This window comes from Microtus ochrogaster, unplaced genomic scaffold, assembly GCF_000317375.1.
Source record: "Microtus ochrogaster isolate Prairie Vole_2 unplaced genomic scaffold, MicOch1.0 UNK60, whole genome shotgun sequence".
NCBI lineage: Eukaryota > Metazoa > Chordata > Mammalia > Rodentia > Cricetidae > Microtus > Microtus ochrogaster.
The window spans coordinates 424,614-433,549 of NW_004949158.1; the positions used below are offsets into that span (position 1 = coordinate 424,614).

General features: G+C 41.0%; 1 pseudogene; it reads right to left on the bottom strand.

Moving 5' to 3' along the window:
• Nucleotides 1-8,936, bottom strand: part of LOC101986440 — a 96,635-nt pseudogene that overhangs the window by 1,301 nt on the left and 86,398 nt on the right.

Consider the following 8,936-nt stretch of genomic DNA (forward strand, 5'->3'; position numbering starts at 1 on the left):
TTTGGAGCCTGTCCTGGAACTAGCTCTTGTAGACTAGGCTGGCCTCGAACTCACAGAGATCCGCCTGCCTCTGCCTCCCGAGTGCTGGGATTAAAGGTGTGCACCACCACCACCCGGCTCCATAGTCTTTCTTACAAGGAACTTTGTACTTGTTTGTGCTTTTGTCTTCTCTGCCTGGGCAGTTGCCAAGGAAGCCTATCAGAATGACACTGTTGAGGATGGGGACCATCCTTCATATAGAATCCTCTTCATCCCTGTCATTTAAAATGTCCTCAAAGGCCCTTGCTTTCCCCTTTGTTTATGTCTACGGATGTGTGTAACTACAATGTACGCAAGGTTCACTTTGTCTCGGGTGTGTGGTATCAAGAGCACTGCATCATTAATATGGCCTGGCAAATTGTTAGCCAGCTCACCAAGCTCCATTTCTGTTGGCTAGACATGGGTTCTCACAATTGACCTGATTCTACACCAACTATCAATTACCTCTAGGTGTCTGTTATCTGCTGACCTGGTTTTCCAGGGGATATGTTTTTTTTCTAACTTCTTGTGTTGTTGAGGTGTTTAGTTGCCTCTATTTCTGACCTCATTTGTGGGAGAAGTAGAACAACGTAAAACCCTACAGCTGAAAGGTTTTATAGTGATGGATACAGTCGTGGATCCAGTGAAGAGAGTCAGCAAGATATCACCCATACGGCCATGTGCCGTTCATCTCTATGGAAGAATTTTGTAGATACAGAGAATCCAGTTGAAATCTTAATCAGCTTTTATTAACTTCTTTAGTAACTGACATCAGCTATGGTACCCTTGCCTCCGTCCGAGGCCTAACAGGCTTTCCAGTAGCCTTCTCAGCTTTAACGTTTGTGCTTCACAGTGCAGAATTAAACAAGCCGCTCCTGGAAAAGCCTCCCATGCCCAGGCGTGCACCGTTGGCTTAGATTCCTACACTCGTTGCTCCCTCTCTCACCCTCAATGCCCTTTACTGCTGTTGTCTTACTTTGTGTGGAAAACTCTCCTCAGTCTCAGGGGTCCAGGCCTCCTAAAACTTCTCTCTGATAGACATGGCTCTTTCTTTAACCCCCGCTGACATGGCTGTCAGCCTATACAGCTCCATCCCCTTTTCTAGAACATTCTTCCTCCAATTTGCGCCTCCAAATTTACATCTATTGTCCCGCCAGGCTCAGCATCCCACAGCTGAAGGATGACCCTGTCGGTCTGTGGTTTAGAATTGTGCCCCTATCTCTTGTGCCACTCTCACTACCACTATCAACCTGAAAGATGTGCCTGACTATGACACTCAACTGGCTGTCTTGGCACCAGGCTGTCTTTTTAATCCAGTGCCTACTCTCTTGTGCTTATTTAACCTAAAAAGCCAATGGAAATCTAGAGGGAAGAAAGAAAGGGGAGAAGAAGAAAAGGAATAAAGGAAGAAAGTAAGGTGGAGGGAGGGAGGGAAGAAGGAAGAAAGGAATAGAGGGAAAAAAAAGAGGAATTTTTTTTAAAGTCCCGGTCCTTAGTCTGCCATCTATAAGTCGCTGTAAACTGGCCCAACACCAGGCTTCTCCTTCACACTCCTTTTCAACCAGCTTATACCGCTGTTCTTCCTCTGTGAGATTTTTCTGTATCTGGTAACTGTAGCAATAGCTGCAATTTCTCAATCCCATGCACTGCACTGTATCTACCTAAAAACGGTGTCAGGTAGAAACTATCATCCTATTTTCATAGGTGAAAGAAAATTGTTACATGAATTTCCTAAATCACGTGATAAGAAAATAGAAGACCTAGATCTGAACCTCATCCACCTCTGAAGTCCACGCCCCTTCATTTGAAGGGTCCTTCTTATCACTCATTAGATATTTGCATCTCCCAAAACTATCTCAACCGCAGCTTCTGCCACACAACTATTTTCTTCTTCCTTTTGATTGTACTGAACCTCTCTGCTTTTTCATCTTCACAATACTATGGATATATCAGGTTTTTTTTCCTGTTCTTGCAGCCCTAGTAGAGCTTATACATCAGGGCTTCCTTGTTGTCTGTCATATCTCATACTGCTATCTATGCAGTTATTTTTCTGTTGCTGTAATAAAACACCATGGGCAAGGTAATTTATAGAAGGAGGAATGTATTTGGGCTATGGTTCCAGAGGGGAAAAAGTCCATCATGGCTGGGAGGCAAAGCAGCGAATGGCCGGTAAAAGGACCAGCATAAGATTTCCCAGCACCAAGTTCTTAGCACAAAGATTTATTTGTCCCAGATGGACAAAGGGCAAGGAATCAGAGACAAAAACAGGAGATAGAGGATGGAGAAGGGGAAAGAAAGAAGATGGGGGAGGGGTATTTGCCCCAGAGGAACAAAGGACTGCCTTTGGATAGAGAGGAGACAAGCATGGCCCATAGGCAAATGACAGTTTAAAAGGGAAAGGGGAAACCCCTGCGTTAAAATGAGTTGATTAATTTTGATTGGCTATGATAATTAGGGTAACCAAAAGGGGACTTTTGATTGCTGAACTTCAATACCGAACCTCAGGAGGAGGAAGTAAAGGAATGGACTTTAGTGGTTAGTTTTAGGAATGTAATCTAATGGTTCTGCAAGGTAGAGGGACTAGGGGAGAAGGGGAAAAGGCAAAGCCTGCTGGTGACATGTTTGCCATGCTCAGGCATGCTAGAGTCCTTCAGCAGGTATGGTGGTAGAAGCAGGAAGCTGGGAGCTCACATCTTTAATCTCAAGCATGAATCGAAGAGAGCAAACAGGAAGTAGGGCAAGGTTATATTCTCTCAGAGCCTACCCAAAGTGACATACTTCCTTCAGCAAGGCCACGTCTCCTAAAACTCCCAAATGATGCCACCAACTGTGGACCCAGTGTGCAAACAGATTAGGCTATGGGGGACATTTCTCATTCAAACCACCATAACATCCATCATCTATCTATCTATCTATCTATCTATCTATCTATCTATCTATCTATCTATCTATCTATCTATCTATCTATCTATCTATCATGTGTCATCTATTTCTACCCTGGCTCTTTCCCTGATCCTTGTATAGCTCAATCTAACAGAATGTTTTTCTAGACTATCTTCCTCAGAACCCTTCAGCCACCATTGCATCTACACCTCATTTTTATGGTTGTCATTTGGGCGAAAGCAAAACCAAACCAAACAAAAAAGCAAAATGCCTGTGCTCTCTCGTTGAGACATCCGCTATTGTTGTTCGGCTAAAATAATGAACTGCTATTTATCTCTATATAATCAAAGGGTCCCTGTCATCGGTTGCTGTTTTTAAGCCCCACTTGTTGTGGAATGTGATGTGAAGACAGCTTTTTTCTCACTCAGCGACACTGGGGGAAAACCAGGCGTGAGAATGAGAGGCAGAGTGACAGTAAGCAGCAGGCTCCAGATTTAAACCTAGGTGCTTGTGGAGCGAATGCCATCATTCTTTACAGAGCATCGCACTGGGCTGCAAGCCAATCGCTAGCCAGCTCATTATCTAAAATACAGTCGCACTGTCCCGACGGTACATTCTGGCCACTGGGATTAGAATTTTTGTTTTCCCACAACCATGTAGCTATTTATTGGTAATTTAAGATAAAGATTCTTTGTTCTATTTGCTTTTGGCATAGACACACGTCTAGTCATTTGTCGGAGGGAACTCTCTTAATGGTGTTCTCTCCCTGTTAAGATTTAACACCAACAGTTGACGCTATTGTCATTTTTTTCCTGTTCATTTCAAGGGCAGCTCCAAGCTTGGGGGTTACAGTACTAAGCTTCAAGAGCTGCTGTCATCACTCTCCTTCCTGTATCTATTTGTAGAAAATTGATGTGTAACTCAAATGATGAAGAATAATATTTAACTGCCTTAATCTGCCTATGAACTGCATCTTCTTCCTTCCCCTCTCTTCTTCTTCTTCTTTTTTTTTTTTTTCCTATCCAGCCCAGGCTTCCTTTGAGTTTAAATTATCCTACCTCAGCCTCCTGAGTGCACCATCACACCTGGCTGCATTTTCTAATCACACACAATCTGATATGCAATATACTAATAAGGCATATGGAAGGGAAGAAAGCAAATATAATCTTTTTCTCCTAAGAAATCACTTAAATGATCTCAAGGAGATTTTCATTGCTCTTAGAATAGCACGCAAACCAGAAGACACACATTGTTCTTCCAGAGAGAGGGTCTTTGCATTTTCTCCTCTCTCTTCTATTTCACACATGCTAGGTGTCTTCCCCAAAACACATGCTTTTTCTCTCTCCTGGAACTCTGAATACCATCTTCCATTTCTTACCTTACCTACCTAATACCCATCAGTCCTTTAGGGTGAGCGGAAGCTATACGTCCATCTAGGCTTCTTTAAGTCCTCCAGTGTCAAGACCCCTTTTTGTGTCAAATTAACCCATTTTCTGTCCTACTGTTTTTAAATTGTCTTTTAGGTTTCTTGTCTCCCCAGCTGGCTTAGAAACTCCCTAAGGACACTAGCTTATCCACTGTTGATTGGAACATAGTAGGTGTCTGTTCCTTTTTTGTGTGGGATGAATGAAAAAATGCGTAAAAGATTTAACTTTTCTTAGATGGGACGGTCATTTCTAGACAGTCAGCTTTGTATCTTTTAGGACTGAGTATGGCTTTCTGTGACTCCATTATTCTTGAGAGATTTGTAAGCCCAAATAATAGAAAATTGGTGACACACAAATTATTAAAACATTTGAGCAACTGCCAGGCTTCTTTTTTTCCCTCATGCATTCTTTGCATTTGAATATTTTACTTGCATGGAAATTTTTCTTCTGGGAAATAATATGGGCATCCCTGGTGAGCACACCATCAAAAGAGATGGATCAGCCTAAATTAATCCAAGAAACTAAATATAACTGAGTGGCGGAGCAATAATGCTGCCTGTTATTAAGAGGAAAAGCACACACTATGTTATTTTTTTCTGTAATCAATTGCAAATTTACATTTGATAACTCTGGTTGTTGTTTAATCAGAAATGATTATCTTCCTTGATTAGGAGTGGGTTTTTTTTTTGAGGAAGAGGAATTGCTAATTAGTTTGCTATCACTCTGTTGAAGGTGTTTGCAATTAAATTGAGGAGGTAAAGAAAGCTGTAAATGATCCAAACGCTGAATGCAGTCACCAAACACACTCGAGGTGTTCTTTTCTCAAACTCTCTAAAGATTTCTTTAGAACTTTCCAGGGGCAGGGGAGACAGCTTAGCTACTGAAACGCTTGCTGTGAAAACCTGAGGACCTGAATTTGGACCCTCAAGACCTCAGAAAAAAACAGGCATGGTGGTGCACATCTCTGATCCTAGTGTTTGGGAGACAGAGAAAAAGTGATGTTTGGAGTTAATTGATAAAAAAAAAAATCTAGCCAATCAGTGAGCTCCGGGTTTATGGGAAGACCTTGTCTCAAAATGTCAGATGAAGAGTGCCAGAAGACACCCAACACTGACCTCTGACTTCTGCACACACGTGAGCATGTACATACACATAACTCACGCACACACAATTTTTAAATATAAAATGGGAGAAAGCAGAGACGGCCCAGCCGTTGAGAGCACACACTGTTCTTACAGAGGATCCGAGTTTAGTTCCCAGCACTGACATTGGGTCAGTTACAATTGCCTGTAACTCCAACTTCAGGGGACCCAACACCCCCTTTGGGACTCCAAGGGCACTTGCCACTCACATGCACATACTCCCTGGCACATACATATAATTTTTAAAATTAAGAATAAAATTCATTATAAAAAATCTGTGAAATCTTGGTTCTAAAGGGACTAGTTTTTCAACATTTTATTATGAATATATTTTTGAAAAGCAAACTGCTATTGTGCATTAGTTTCCTCAAGCTCTGAGGACTTTTAGTTCTTTTATTCTAGAGACAATGAGTAGTGAGGGACAATCAATACCAACATTTGAAGATGTTTCTTTCTTGGGAAAGATCAAATTTTGATAAGATTAAAATTTCCGTCTTGACTACTTCTTAGTGCACAGTTCAGTGGGGTCAACCGTATGCACATTGTGACGGCACCATCTCTAGAACCTTTTTGATTTGCAAAAACTAGAACTCAACATCCACTGAGCAACGCACTACTGCCGCAGCCACCCTCAGCACCCGGCAACCATCCCTCTATTTCTGAGTTCCACTTCTTTACGTTCTCCGTGTAAATGGAACCACGTGATGTGCATCTTTTCGTGACTGGGTTCCCTTAGTAGGATGTCCTCACTTTCCATCCGTGTTGTAGCATTTAACAGAACGCTTTTCCAGTGTGTGGCTAACCGTTTTCATATTCCGAGGCTGAATAAGATTCTGTTATTATCACATGCCACATCTTCATTGTGCATTCACCCGTCACTGGACAATCAGGTTGCTTCCATCTCTTGACTGCTATGAAAAATGCTGCCATAAACCTGAGTGTGCCAACATCGCTTGATTCTGCTTTCAACCTCAATCGAATATGTGATTGTAAGAGCATATGGCAAACCTCCTTTTAATTTGTTGAAAAATGGCGCTGTTTTCATAATGGCTACATCATTTTGCACCCCCACCAATAGTATACCAAGGTTCCAGTTTCTCCACACACTCACCAAAACCACGTTTTCTCTTGTCATTTTCTTGTAATGGTGGCTCTTCTCTAAGTTCAAGGTGACGGTTCATTGTGGCTGTGATTCACATGCCCTTAACTAGCAGAGTTAGATATTGAGCACTTGTTCCTATGCCCGTGGCTACACACATACGTATATGCATAACTTCTTTGGAAAAATGTCTAGTAAAGTCCTCTGCCCATTCTTAGTTGGGTTATTTTGTCTTTTGTTGTTGAGTTGTACCAGTTCTTTGTACAGTCTAGATTAACCTCTTTAAATACATGGTTTGCAAAGATTTTTCTCACACTCTGTAGGCTGCCTTGTGCCACTGATAATTCCCATGCACGTACTTTACTGAAGCTTCCAAATTTGTCATGGTCAATCCATATATCATCTTTGCATCATTGCCTGCGCCTTTGAGGTCATGTAAAAAATATTATTGTGAAATCCAGTGTCATGAAGCTTTGTCCCTATGTGTCCTCTGCACCTTTGTAGCTTTAAGTCATACAACTCAGATCCTAAGTTCACTTTGAGTTACTTTTTTTGTATAAGGTCTATAAGTTCGATTTTACCTTTTCTTTTTTCGAGACAGGGTTTAGCTTTGGAGCCTGTCCTGGAACTAGCTCTTGGAGACCAGGCTGGCCTCAAACTCATAGAGATCCATCCGCCTCTGCCTCCTGCTGGGATTAAAGGCATGTGCCACCACTGCTCGGCTCCAATTTAACTTTTTTCATAAGTATAAATTCCTCTAACACCATTGTTGAAAAGATTGCTATCTCATGGCATGGCATTGAGGTCCTTGTCAATACCATATGTAAAGTTTGCTTCCAGTCCATTGTTTAAATGCAAGTACAATGCAGTTTTGATTATGGTAGTTTCATAACATGTTCTGCAATTGAAAGAGGGTTTTTGCTACAACAATGCTTTTAAGAATATTAATTTTTAATATTTTTAATTTTTAATATAGTTGATATTAAGGATTATATGATGTTCAAATACCTTGAAATAATGACTTTTGCCTTCCTCATACCACATACATCACAGCCCACTGAATTGAATTCTGTCTCTACATTTTATTAGAAACATTGTATCTATGGAGAGTCACCAGAATAATGAAGGTCTCTAGAGCATTTGAGAGAATGTAAAATATTTAAGCTATAAAAAGAATTTTTAAGGCAACCACAATAGCAGTCTTTGGTTATTCATTTGTTCAAAATACTCATTACAGTGTAACTATAGTATAATCTCAACAATAAAAGACAAAATACGGCCACTGCCATCGCTGTGCTCCCACGTTTCTGCCTTCCTCCTTACACACGTACTTCCCTCATCAGTTGCATCCCTCCTCACACTGTGGAAAGCACCAATACTCTTGGGGTAGAAAGAAAGCTAATTCATCTTACCCCAGGTTGAATGCTTATGAATGAGTCTTGTTGACAAAGGGGAAAAAAACACTGTAATTGCTCTGAAGATTCAACACACTCCATATAAAATACCTCGTGGGCTTTGATAGTTAAAGGACAAGTAATATAGACTAAGCAAAGTATTTGCGAAACTCTTAGTAAATGATTTTTAGTCCGCATATATGTGTGTGTGTGTGTGTGTGTGTGTGTGTGTGTGTGTGTATGATATTGTTTTTTACAACTCAATAATAATGAGACAGACAGCCCATCAAAAAAAATGTCCAAATCAGAGAACATTACAGAAGAAGTGACAGAAAGACTGTAAGAGGCAAGTAGAGGGCCTGAAATGCTGTCTCATGGGTGTGGTATAGTCATGGCACTCTTTAACTCACAGTGACTGTGTTTCTCTGCAGAGGGTCTGCACAAACGGAGCCCCAGAACAGTCAGTCATAGATGGAGAATTCATTAGTGAAATGCAAATTACAACTACAAGGAGATACTGTTTCACATCAACTAGAATGTCTGTAATAAAACATACAGGTAATAAATAATGTTGGAAAGGACAGAAATCTACATATGTTATTGATGGGCTATGCAATGGTGAAGTCTTTTGAAAAGTAATTTGGCAACTTCCTAGAAAAACATCATAAGTTTATTACGTTACCCAGAATTCAACTCTTAGACATCTAATCCAAGAGAAATGAAAGTATATCTAGACTCAAATTTGGACATGATTACTCTTAGCGTCATTATTCACAATAGGCCCAAACTGGAAACATTCTAAGTGGTCACCAAATTGGTGAACAGACATACAGAACATAATATAGACATACAATAGAATGCTAGTTAGAAATGAAGAAGGAGCCGGGCGGTGGTGGCGCACACCTTTAATCCCAGCACTTGGGAGGCAGAGGCAGGCGGATCTCTGTGAGTTCGAGACCAGCCTGGTCTACAA